Here is a 13,938-nt window from a genome sequence, read left to right as displayed (position 1 = left end):
AAGTCGGACGCTTAACGACTGAGCCACCCAGGCGCCCATAGGCTGAAGCGTTTAAAAACCTAATTAAGGTGTTTTAAAAGTGTATAGTGTTGACATACTCCTGAACTGCAACATATTCGTTACATATTAACTATGTTAGATGTCTTACTTTTAGAGCATTTAAGAAGATATAAGTTCCAGGGAAATAACATTTCAGGTGAAAGATCTTTCATTGCTTAAATTTATCTGGAGAAAAAATGCTGATCAGTTTGGTAAACTATGTCTATTATTAAATGAGCCAAATATTTAGATCAGAACTGCCATCCTGTAGATTAATTTTGTTATTATTTCATATCTAATATTTCCAATATTTCTCTTAATACAAATAAGCTCTCACTTCCAATATGTAAAGCAATTTATTTATTTATTTACTTACTTAGAGTGTGTACGTGTGTGTACACATGCACAGGTAGGGGAGAGGGGCCGATAGAGAGAATCCTAGGCAGGCTCCATGTTCAGCATGGAGCTGGATGCAGGGCTCCATCAGGGCTCCATCCCACGACCTTGGAATCATGACCCCTGAGCTGAAATCAAGAGTCCCACACCCAACTGACTGAGCCACCCAGGCACCCTGTCTAATATGTAAAGCGATTTTTACCCATACATATAAAGCTACTCTTGACCAATTACCTCCATCCCCACTCCTGTAAATAGCGTAAGAATGGCTATGAAATGAGATACAAGCCAAAATAAATCATGAAGTTCTGAAAGAACATTTGTGCTCAGGTTTGGAAGAAACAAAGGAACTGTCAAACAGGAAAAGTGCCAAATCTCTTGTTTAAACTCCCATGCATAATTGTTCCATTTTATTTTTTTCACTTTTTCTTTTTTCATGTAAAACTTGCCACATTACTTGAAATTCTACCATTTAGACATTAATTTGGGATCAACAAGCTCTTCTTTGGAAAATGCAAATAGCTCTATGAGGAGTCAGGTGTTGACAATCTTTCCCAGATTAATGTGGTTTAATTTGGCCAGTCCCCATGTTATTCATCAATTCACATTGACTAATTTCCTGCTATACTTCAAGCATTTTAGAGGAATAAAGAGGCTTGAGAATGTCTTGAACCTAGTGTAGCATTGAAGCAGTACAGTGAGGACCTACAATATATTGGCACACCCTAATATTTCAGTCCCGTATTGCAGTTTTCCAGTATATTTATGTTTGTGGCCATGGTCATATGGTAATTAGGTAATATATGTATGGCTTATACAATACTTTAAAACTCTTTCCCTCACTTGTTCTTTCTCTGTTCAGAGACTAAAAAATGTTTTAGTACAATTATATGTTGTCAATAGACAATGTATTGTTCAGGAAGATTGTATACCTGTTAGTTTTGGGCCAAGTGTTCTTATGTCAGTTGTGAATTTTCTCTAAACTCTCCCACTTCTACACTATACTCCCAGATTCTGAGACTAGGCATGTCCCTCATCATAGAGAATGATTCACATCTAGAGAAAGTAGCTCAATAATTGCATTTGGTTAGTCTTGCCACGTTGGCTTCTAGTTGCTCCAAGAGGGGTTTGCTTCTCTCAGTTTTCTGGTTTCTTAACGCTTGCTTCTTGTTTTACTTCAAAGTCTTTTGGTGCTTGGACTCCTTTCCCTCGAACTGTGATCCTAATACCTGTTGCTTAACATTTAAAATGCCATCTTCTGGGGCGCCTGTGTGGCTTAGTTGGTTAAGTGTCCCACTTTGGCTCAGGTCATGATCTCAAGGTTTGTGAGTTCAAGACCTGCATTGGGCTCTTTGCTGATATCTTGGAGTCTGGAGCCTGGTTTGGATTCTGTGTCTCCCTCTCTCTCTGCACCACCCAGCTCCCCACACTCATGCTCTGTCTTTCTCTCTCAAAAATAAACTTTAAAAAATAAAATCTTAAATGCCACCTTCTGTGTGCATCTCTCAATATCTAAATTGATTTTTTAATCTTTGGTTGCTTGCAATTACTCACACCTTCAATGTCTGGATAGTCACGTTTGTCTTCAACGCAGGTACTTTAGAATTGAAACATTCACACCTTCTTTAAATATCTTTCCATAAAATTTTCTCCTGGTATCCTTATTTTGTCATCTTTAAAATGAACCAATCTCTGTTTTCTCTCACCTGAAACTCTTTGGTGCAGGAACTGTTCTTATTTATCTTACATGTTTATCCTCTGTTATAGTGTTTAACACAAAATTGACACTCTAATACATGTTTGTGTTTTTTATTAATAATAACAATATTAATACTAATAGCTAAAATTCTATACCACTTGTGTTTTGTCAGTCATTGTTCCAAAAGTTTTAAATACACGATCCAGTCTATTTTCATAGAGACTATATGAGCTAGTTATTAGCTAGTTAGTGGTACTATTTACAAATGAGTAAAATAAGACACAGGATGATTGAGTAAATTGCTTAAGGTCACAAAACTTACTGGGGAAAAAAACAAAATTTGGGCCCCAGAAATCAGGTTCCAGAGTCTATGATCTTTATCCCTTTGCAAATTAAGGAATGGATATTTACTCATTATCCCTCATTTAGTGCTACAACGGTTTCCACATTCAATGGACCTACTTCTATGCACGTGAGGAGATGTGCACCAGAGACAGGAAGTCATACAGAAATGATGTCAGCCTAAAGAAAAAGTTCACCTGTCACAATATTTTGACTTGTATTGTACTGGACTCTACTTTCCCCATCTTCCTTCCTCGTGGTTCTCAAATCCTAAAATTCATCAGTCAGGTTATATATTTCTATAATACAGGAAGTCTATATTAGGCTAACCTAGAAATCTAATCATATTATTTTAAGGAAAAATTCATTTTGAGTTCAAAAAACACATAAATACATTTTTCAATATCACGTGTTCTCAAGTTAAGGTCCTGACTGTGTATACACACACACACACACACACACACACACGTCCAAACACACACACACACACACACGCGCGCGCGCACACACACACACACAACTTATTTGTTTCATTTAAATTAGGAAGCCCCTTGTTGCAATTTACACAATATTTCCCTTTCCTAAACAATATTGCTTCTATATAGATTTACTCTAAGAGTCTATAACTAATAAGTGGATTAATTACTGAACTATTTAATGAAAGGGTGGTCTGACTAAAGTCCAGTGAGAGCAAAGGAAGCAAAGCTGTTCAAAGTAAAATGAAATCATGAATGTTCTCCACATAGACATTAATGAGGACAGTAAATGGAAATGTGAAATTTAAACGATATGGCAAAATAGTAGGAACTTTTTTTTTTCTTTTTCCTTTCTATAGCAGAGGAATAAAACCACTTATATTGGGCCACATCTACTGAGCTCCAAAGATTAAGTTGGTTTTGTTGATTCTTGGTTTTGTTTTTTTTTTTTTGAACTTTGGTAATGAATGTGTCGGTAATAATTTCACTTTGGCTTTTAAATCCTCAATGTTTGGGCACCTGGGTGGCTCAGTCAGTTAAGTGACCAACTCTTGATTTGGGCTCAGGTCATGATCTCATGGTTTGTGGGTCCGCATCAGGCTCTATGCTGGCAGTGCAGAGCCTGCTTGGGATTCTCTCTCTCTCTCTCTCTTTCTCTCTCTCTCAAAATAAAGAAATAAACTTAAAAAACCCTCAATGTCAAATACAGTGTACTAATGTACTCTTTGTCACAATTTAGAATCTGTTTGTTTACAGTAATCTATAGTCAGAATTATACCAGAAATATGGTTGGCTGGTTTTCATGTGTAGATAATTGTTCTACAACATATATCAGGAATTAAAATTTATTATGCATTTTTTTACACTGAGTCATCTGTAGCCAGTATGTTTAAGGCTATATATCATTAAAATACACCATGTCAAATACAAAAGCAGATATCTTCAAAGGTCTGCAAATCAGTTGTATAGCTAGGCAGCTTCATTTGATAATGAAGAAAGGCCATTTGGGGAGGGAAAAAAATGCAGAAGTCAAACAGCTCATTCATAACCAGACAAAGACAAGAAGTCAGTCATTATCATGTGGTAACTAATGATGTCTACTTTGAAAGTCAAATGAGCAAAACTACATAGAATCTTCTTTTGGAGTCAGACTGCCAAGAGTCAGATTCTGACTGTGTCATTTATTACATACTATGCTATCATTAAGTAACTATCTCTCTGTGCCTTAAGCTTTTCTGAACACTCAGAAATAGTAATTACCTCATAGGAAGTGTGACGACTAATCAAGTCAATATTTGTAAAATGCATACAACAAAGCCTGGGACAAAATAAGCCCTCTGTAAGTGTTAGTTATGGGATAGTTTCTCTTAGAATTAGACATGATAGAACAATGATAAGATACTTCTAATCCATTATTTAAAGATCCCAAAATAGAGGTCAAGTCTAGTCACATCTTAAAATTTTGAAGAATTCAGTACTGAATTAAAAGCTAGAACTTTTGAGTACCTTCAAAATATCCTTTGATCGAAAGGGCTAAATAGCATTTTATATTATTTTATAAATGTTTAAGTTTTTCTATTTTTTAGTTATTTTATATGTATAATAATAAAGATATTTAAAAAATGATAAAACAGATCTCTCAGCTTTTACAGTGTGAGTGGGCTTTAGTTTATCATGGAGATATTATAGAAATCATAAGTAAGTTTTTCACTAATTCTCTCATTGAAAATATGAACGACTGGTCAAAAGATACAATGAGTTATTTTTTTTGTTTTTTGCTTTTTTTTTAAGATTTTATTTTTAAGTAATCTCTACACTCAATGTGGGGCTCCAATGCACAGCCCTGAGATCAACAGTCACATGCTCTTCTGACTGAGCCAGCTAGGTGCCCCAAAAGATGCAATGAGTTTTAAATAGACCCATTAATCCAAAACTACCAAATATATATGTTCACACAAGTATTGGACATATATACCATGTATTCATATATAGTAGCTGAGATCCAATGACGTGATAAATATTTTCATACATGGGAAGTGAGTCCCCAGAATTGCAAAGTTGTTATGGTGTATGCCACTGGCCAGCTGAACAATTGGAAGATGGGAGTGGAAGCAAGGAGGTGGGGCTCCTGAAAAGAAAAGTACTAAGATTGCCCTCTGTGACTTGGTTCTCCCTGTTCCCTCTCGGGGTTAAAGCGTGGGACTAGGAAGAAATAGATCCCCTTCCCCTCTATTGTGAAAGGGGGCTGAAACAAATGGCTGTTGACTTGCTGCTTGGGATATGGCATTATGATACCACAGCAGCATTATAAAGCTCCTGACCTAAGGAAATAGGGACAAAAACCACAACTTTCAACCTACTACTGAGCCAAGTCGTCATCTGACTCTGTGATTGGATCTCTGATAGGCTGGATGTATTTATAAAAATATAAATTGTCAAACTCTATTTTAATAACTGCATCTTATCTGGATTAGAAGGAAGCAACTTCAAAATAACAGGATTGCTGAAGAGGTGAAAAATAATAAAATAAAAAATCAAAGAAAAGCAAGCAAATGCATATACATGCATACATACCAATAACAAAACAAAATCAAAATCGCTAAAACTTTCCTACCAAAGTACTTACAGTTCAAAACGTACTTACAATCTGCATTATTAGATCATTCAAACAATTAAATAATAAATGATAGGGTATCAAATTAAACAACCAAATACACATTCACTCCAGGAGAAATCAATGTTATAATCAGTCTGAGAATTTGAAATAATTAGTGCCGGGATGCTCAAAAAAAGTGATATACTCAACACAAATAAATGCATGAAACAAAAATAAGCAGTCATAAATAAGAATGGTAAATATGTGAAAGAATAAATTACTAAATTAGAAATGTTTTCCATAACAATTGTTTACTGAAAGGAAAATTCTAAATATAGTCAGTATCAGCCTTGTGTGACCTACATATAAGAAAGTCAACTCCAAACCAGCATAAAGAAATTTTTATATATGTAACACGATGCGTTGTTTCAGAATCCCCACCAGAGATATAAAAGCGATTCAAATGAATAAAAATAACACAGTCAATATTTGAAGAATCACCAAGATGTTTTCAGAATTGATAAAATTTCCCAGATACAAAATTCAATGCAAGTTGTAAGGAAAAAAAAAAAAAAAAAAAAAATATATATATATATATATATAAAACCTTATATCTGGTCACAACAGATTGAAACTGAAAAATAAAGATAAGAGAGTAAATTGAAAAATTCATGATGGAAACATATAGTACACTTTGTACCACCGATGGTGACATCTTCAGAGTACTGAAGGTAAATCATAGTCAAGTTAAAGTTTAATATTTAGTGGACATACCATATCATTCAAGGTGAAAGCAAAATAAGACTAGTTTTAGACTACATAAAGATTTTGAAGCTTAAAAAACACACTATGACTTTAAAATAATTTATTTTAGAAGGAAAAAGTAAAATCCAGTTATGGTATGAAAGAAATGTAGGGAAGTTGATCAAAGTAATTGATTAAATATTAGTAAATACAACTGTTAAATATTAAAATTATTATTTTCGAGTTTGGCTAAAAAAGGTTTAAACTCAAGGCTTTATACCATGTAAATAGATGAATGTGAGGACAGGGAATTTTAGAAGTAGGTAAACGTGCTACAGTAATGCACATTTGTTAGGTGACGCTAATTATGTTTAAAACAATATTCAGAATATGATAAAAATCAAGTCTGTTATTTCAAAATTATCTGAAGGAAGTAAATGTGGAAACTTTCTCAATGCAATAGAAGGCATACCATGGAAAAAATGGTAGATGAAACTGAAAAAAAAATCATAGTACTGAGTAGAAATATATAAATAAATATAAAAATTATAGATGATTAATCCATAGATATACAGAGAATAGTAGATTACTGAAATAAAAATCTATCTGAATACTTCAAGGGTATTTTGTTTAGTCTTTTAATTTATTTATTTATTTTATTTTATTTTTATTTATTTTTTTTTTAAATTTTTTTTCTTTTTTCAACGTTTTATTTATTTTTGGGACAGAGAGAGACAGAGCATGAACGGGCGAGGGGCAGAGAGAGAGGGAGACACAGAATCGGAAACAGGCTCCAGGCTCCGAGCCATCAGCCCAGAGCCGATGCGGGGCTCGAACTCACGGACCGCGAGATCGTGACCTGGCTGAAGTCGGACGCTTAACCGACTGCGCCACCCAGGCGCCCCTAGTCTTTTAATTTATAGAAAGAGATTGAGGCGGGGGGGGGGAGATGAAAAGCCATGGAACATACAAAACCTACTCAAAAGAAAACTGGTGCAAAATTACAATATCAGACAACACATAGCTAATGAAAAATGTGCTGATTTCAGCATATTAAACTTGTAAGAGGCAGCTAAGTGATCCTTAAAGTAGTTTTATAACACTGAATGCCCTTATTTGTAAATAAAGAAATACCAAATTATGGTTGCATGTATATGTTGGGTTTTTTAGTCAGGTTTTAATAAAATACATATATTTTTAAAATTTCCGCTTCTACTGAAAATCAATTTTGATAAGCCTATTTCTTCAATTACATTTCACTTCCTGGATAATTAAGATAATTTTCAGGGATGTGTTATGACTCAGGTGTTCATATAGTTTCTTATTCAAACTGGGATGCCTTTGACAGTGAAAGCAAAAACTGTTAATTACACTGGGACAACTTGAACGATCCAACGTTTATTACCATCCTGTTTCTAACTCTCATAGCTAGAATTTAGAGCAATTTTAATAGTATTAGAAATCCATTTTGTGTCTTGTTAACTTATTTTTTCAAATTGTGCCATCTAAGGATCAGCCTTGGTTTAAATATTCTACTTTTAGAACAAAAGTGTTGTCACTCTGGTTTAGTTAGTATTTCTGACATTTTTGTAACTGTTAGTTTACTTGAAATCTTTGAAATTAACTTCTTTTCAAGTCATTGTCCACTTGGCTTCTAAAGTGCACTTTTATATGCTTTTTTTTTTTTTGGCTTTTTTAATCTAAAATTAAAGATTACCTAACTAATACATATAGTGCCATGAATAAACAATGTTTCACACTGGTATAACAAATGTGTTTGAAATTACAAATACTTCAGGGATGATTCTGAATGTCCAACATGAACAATAATAATCTTAAATTCAGTTTCTTAACACTGTGAAACTTACTTACAGTGGCAAATAATTAGTGAACTCTCACACCAGGGAAATAGAAGCAAAAACTGTCATTTTGAGTAAAGCATTTTTTCACCTTGTAAAATTGCCAGGTGGCCTACTCAATTCCCAGCTTACATAAATGTTTAACAATTAAATGTGACTTTGAAGAGGTATTGTCTTTAAACTTTATATTTTTACTAGTTGTTAAGCTTGTAGAATGTGAAAATGTATGGTAAAGATGACTTTGGCATCACAGATGTCCATATGCACAGGTATAGATTCTAATCTGGCTGGTTCCAAAACTCCAGAGGGTGAAAGTTCCAAAACTCCCGGGAGATTGCCAGGTCTGTTCTGAGTTTTCTTGGGGAATTGCATTAATTGATCTCTGGGACATTGTGAGAATGATCTAAAATCATTCTTTAGATCAAAGCTTTTAGAACCTTTTGTTTTCCTTTGATAGTTTAATCCTCTCTTCAGATGGGACCTACCCACAACTTTTTAATGCTTTCCTTATTTTCAGTAGTCGAGCTGAACTGCCTTAGCGATTTGCAATGCTGCTTACGAGAAAGAGTGCCCATTTGACTGAAATATTGCTAGTGGTTTATTCTTCCTTGCACAACAGTTATGTTCCTGAAATATAGTTTAGATCATGTAATTTCCCCTTTTCAAAAATCCTTCTGACTTCCCAGAAATAATTCCAAAATTTTCAGGAAAGCAAAAATCCTGTGATCTGGTAGCAATCTACCTTTTCCCTTTCATTTCCTGCCACATCTTTCCACCACCGCTACCACAGACCCTTGACCAAACATATTTTATACCACTGAAAAAGTACTCAATTTTACTCTACCTGTGTAATTTTTCTATCAGAAAGTAGTGTAGATGCTCTCTCATTGCATCTTTTGTAAATTTCCAGGATTAGAATGTCTTATTTCAAGAGGTCCTGATAAATAGTTGTTTGAAATTGCAAGTTATTTCTGATTAGACATGATAGTTATTTCTCTTCCCATTTGTTCTGGGGGATTGGAAAGATTACCTGTGATAGGGACAAATTATTTTATTTATTATTATATTATAATTGTATGGTATTATTCTTTATATTATATCATTATTTATTTGTAATAAGTCCTTCATCAGGCCTCAATTCCGGATTCTATTGAAGAATACAAGATGCCACTTCCAGTTTTGAGGCCAATAAAATTACTGGAAGGCTCTTTCAAGCCTTTAACAGGCGCCAGCCTATGAGTGCTGGCTCCACACAGCTGTATACTGGTCACTATCACCTGTCTTGGCTCTTTTCTCAACTGGTGCAGTTGCCGAATCTCAATCAGCCATACAACAACTGGCAACTTTCAAGACTGTTGTGTTGTGGCTTCGTCATTTTTACTTTACATCCTTTGCCTCACAGGCAGAATTTGGATAATTCAAACAGAGACATGTAGACTTTCATGAATTTGGACTGGCAAAAGAATGTGGTTTTAATAGAGCACATTTTCAAAAGAAAAGTAGAACACATGTTCTGCAGCTGAACTTCACAGAGATCCTGGTTTAATGAAACAGTAGTAGCCACCCTCTTCTATAGTCCCTCAGTAGCAACAAAATGGTGGTACCAAAGGGAGAAAAATATAACCTTTCACACCTTTTTTTTTCATTTTTAATATAAATCTATTACTTTGGGGTAAAAAAAGGAATTGAGGAAATTATAATTCCCTAAAACCACTGTAAAAAGGGGGGAAAAGTAAGGTAATAAAATTATAGCTTCTATTTAATTCTGACACAGTGTGTCTCCATATTAAATATATGATTTTTCATTAAATAACATCAGTTTAAGCACAGGCTTCTACTGTCTATTCTGGATGGTACATCAGCAGCCCCATATATAAGTAATGTCTAATTTCCTTGGGGACTAATTGCTATGTGTCTATTTGTCTGGCTGCTGGAAGAGTAAGTTACATGTGTTGCTCCAAGACTTTCTTTTGCAGTTCTTTTCATGAGGAATTGGCTTTTTGTTCAAGTTTACTTAAAAAAGGTTTGTAGTCAAATGAATGAAGTTGTCAGAATAGCTGAGGAGTCTAAAGAGTAAGTTTACTTCCTCTGCTAAATATAGTTGGGTAGGCCTGTCAATTTAAGAAAAGGAAAACTAGCCAGGCGCCTGGGTGGCTCAACTGGTTGAGCATCTAACTTCAGCTCAGGTCATAATCTCACAGTTCATGAGTTTGAGCCCCAGGTTGGGCTCTGTGCTAACAGCTCAGAGACTGGAGCCTGCTTCAGATTCTGTCTCTGTCTCTGTCTCTGTCTCTCTCTCTCTCTCTCTGCCCCTCCCCTCTTCTCCCTCTCTCTCTCTCTCTCTCTCTCAAGTATAAATAAACATTAAAAAAATAAAAAAAAGAGCAGAAAACTAGCTAAATCAATGGATATCACCATTATTGCTTGCATTATTGTTAATTTCAGGATAAGTGGAGAATGGATCAGGGCCAGTATTTGGAATTTCTATTAGTATTAGAGCATAGCCTGTGTGGAGAAGTGTGCCTCCATACAGGAGACTGTAGCTCATGCCATGTGATTTTTATGTGACTCCATATGACTTACAAACTATAATTTGTCAGTTGTACTTTCCAAATCAATAACTCTTTAGGTGTGCATCTTAAAATTTCCTATAATTTTTTATATCATTCTTCAGGGCAGGAATATAAAAGTAACCACACATAGTACCTTGATTTAATAAATGCTTGGCATTTTACTTTCACAGGTTATTAATTTTGTCTGATTCTCTTGTTAAATAGACATGATAGGATAGGTCTTTAATAATGCCCTGGATAATGGAGAGATCAATTAAAACATTAAGAGAGATTTTCCCATGCCATGGTCCAATTTATTCAGTAGTTTCATGTGTTTGTTTTTATGCTAAGATTTGTTGCTTAGCTATAGATAAGACAAACCTTCTATTATATTAACTAAATTTAACTATTAAAAGGAACATTTTCAAACACACAAAGTTAGAAAATAAAAAAGTCATGGAAACTTAGCAAGTAAAATTATGCTTTCCTCAAGGTAATATGGTATTACTCTTTTTTTTTTTTGAGAGAGAGAGTGAGAGCGTGTGTAAGCATATAAGCATGTGTGTAAATGGGTGGTCGGGGGGAAGAGGGAGAGAGAGAGAGGGAGAGAGAGAGAGAGAGAGAGAAAGAGAGAGAGAGAATGAGAGAATCTTAAGCAGGCTCCACACCCAGGGTGGATCCAGAGGTGGGTTTCCATCCCAGGAACAGTGAGATCATGACCTGAGCAGAAATCAAGAGTTGGTCACTTAACCAACTTAGCCACCCAGGTGCCCCAATATTACTCTTTCAGTGATTACCAAAACACATACAACACAAAGATGAAAAATATTTTCAGTAATAACAAAGTTTTTAACATTTGCTACATCTACCAACTTCCTGTAGCACAGTGTTATTAAGAAAATTTTTCCAAAAGTCAGAAAATAGATAAGGGTGGAAAATGTGTCAGGATGTTTTTTTAATGTCCTACAATGGCATTTTCATGAATTATTTTATTCTACAGGAAAATTTACCAGTGTTTGACTTTTTATTTACATGCTGATTAAAGTCAAGATAACAGATTTGTTTCGTTAACCTAAAGATTTTTGTCGTGGAAAAAAAGTAACAATCCCCAAGGTTATGATTTTATTGCCCTTAGCTTAGTATCTGACAGAATCTTAATTCTAACATTCTTCTTTTTCTAATGCCTATAAATTATGTTTCTAAAATGCCCTTAGAACCACTTTTACTATTTTATTGTTCCCTCATTCATGAGTAAAGTACAACTTTGACACGCACAGGTTTTATATTTGTATGAGTTTAATGTCTTTAACTTTTGAAAATTATACTTTGACCCTATTAATAGAATCAAGGATTCAGAAAAATATTAGATTCTAGCCTAAAAGTTAAATTCTCAGATGTCCAGTGTAACACCAAATAATTGGTAAGAAAATAAAGACTTTGACAAATAACATTATGTCCATATGCTTTATAAAATGAGAAACTGGATCATATCAAGTGAAAGTTCAACTATATCTTAATATAACCTTGATTTGTGTCTTTGTAACAGTTTTCTTGGGAAACAAGGTTCTGTTCCAGGATGGCCAGCATATGTCTATTTATCAATTTACTATTGTTTAATTCTTCAAGGTAACTGTTATTCAGGATTATGCATAATAGCTAAAAAGTGAAAATAATCCACATAAATAGATAGGGAAGGATGTTTAGTAATAATTTATAATATTAATAATAATAAAGAATATAGTAATAAAAAATACAGTGCACAACAGTCTACAACATAGATAAACCTCTAAAAATAATGCTAAGTGGAAGCAGCTGACGGGAAACTATCTATTATATGATCCTATGTCCAGAATAGACAAATCTATAAAGACAGAGAGTATATTAGTCTTTTCCTGGGGTTTCTGTAGGGGCAACAGTTAAATGGTTATGAGATTTCTTTGTGTTATAAATAAAATGTTTTAATATTAGATTATGGTTATGGTGTGCAGCTCTAAAAATACCTAAAAGCCATAGAATTGTTCAGCTAAGTGGGTGAATATTATGGTACATAAATTGTATCTTAATAAAATGTTCAAAAACTAAGATGCATCATTATTGCTTGAGAGTTTTTAGTATTCTCTCCTATCCCCCACTGTAAATCTACTGAGTTTGGGTTGTTTTCATTATTCTGATTAGGGCATTCAAATGAATAGAGTATATTTATACGTTATGGTCATCTTTATAGTGCCATAGGCATGAAATGATACTAAAACTAGTAATAGTTAAGCTAATCATAGCAGATTTTAATGGTATGTGGATACACGTCATCAGATTTGATCTTCACTATTACGCAAATTATATGATAATGAGCTACACATTTATAACATTTGGTTTTACTTACTAATTCCAGACATATTCAGCATTTTGGAGAATATTTCTTGAAGTTTTAGGATTACCATGTTACCAGGATGCAAGTAATAAACAGCATCTAAAATAAAAATGAAGAGTAGTTGTTAGTAATCCTAAAGGAAAGAGTCTTGTTAGTTGACGTTTGTCACAATGGGGGCAAATATTCCCCTCCATTTTTTATTTCTTCCTTTTCCTTTATTCTTTCTCTTCAAAATTTCTCACTTTTCCACTCCCGTTTGCCTCCACTCCCGTTTGCCTTTTAGTGGTTGATACTCACACCAACTGAACAAGGAAATACTTTAAGACTGGAGGAAGAGGAGTATAATTTCATTTTGAGGAAGGAGTTTTCATTAGCCATGTGGCTAAGGAAATTGTATCTACCCCTTTATATTCTAATCCTACAATACCAGCCATATGTGATTTTTATAGTCACCTGGAACCATGAGAATGAAAAGGTGGTAGGTATGTATGGATGAAGCTTTTCTTATTGGGGAAAAAACTCTGACTGTAGTACTTCCAAAGAATTAATTACCAGACAAAGATAAAATAGGTTCTCAAACAACTTGTAAAATTATGTTCCATGTAATTATGTACATATTTTAATAGAATTAATATGGATTTATACATGAGGATTCTCTTTCATGTATACTACTTTCTTATAGTAACAGATTTTCAAGTTCCATGGCTGTAATGTTGATTTTAATGCCTTTTAAAAATTTTATTTGTTAAATGTTTGTTTATTTTTGAGAGACAGAGAGAGAGGAAGACAGAGAGACAGCATGAGCCAGAGAGGGGTGTAGAGAGAACGGGAGACAGAGGATCTGAAGCAGGTTCTGTTGCTGACAGC

At 34.2% G+C, this 13,938-nt stretch overlaps 1 long non-coding RNA gene across 2 annotated transcripts in view; it reads right to left on the bottom strand.

Moving 5' to 3' along the window:
• LOC147581772 (uncharacterized) overlaps positions 1-13,720 on the bottom strand; it is a 74,750-nt gene extending 61,030 nt beyond the window's left edge. For both annotated transcript variants that reach the window (XR_015249756.1, XR_015249757.1), the window contains exon 1: positions 13,084-13,720. This is a non-coding gene — a long non-coding RNA (uncharacterized LOC147581772). The remainder of the gene's footprint in view (positions 1-13,083) is intronic.
• Positions 13,721-13,938: the final 218 nt, after the last annotated feature.

Source organism: Puma concolor, chromosome B1 (assembly GCF_028749965.1).
Source record: "Puma concolor isolate L17-30 chromosome B1, mPumCon1.1.hap2, whole genome shotgun sequence".
Lineage (NCBI taxonomy): Eukaryota > Metazoa > Chordata > Mammalia > Carnivora > Felidae > Puma > Puma concolor.
Note: the sequence above shows the minus strand (reverse complement) of the source record. Positions and strands in the feature narration are given on the sequence as shown.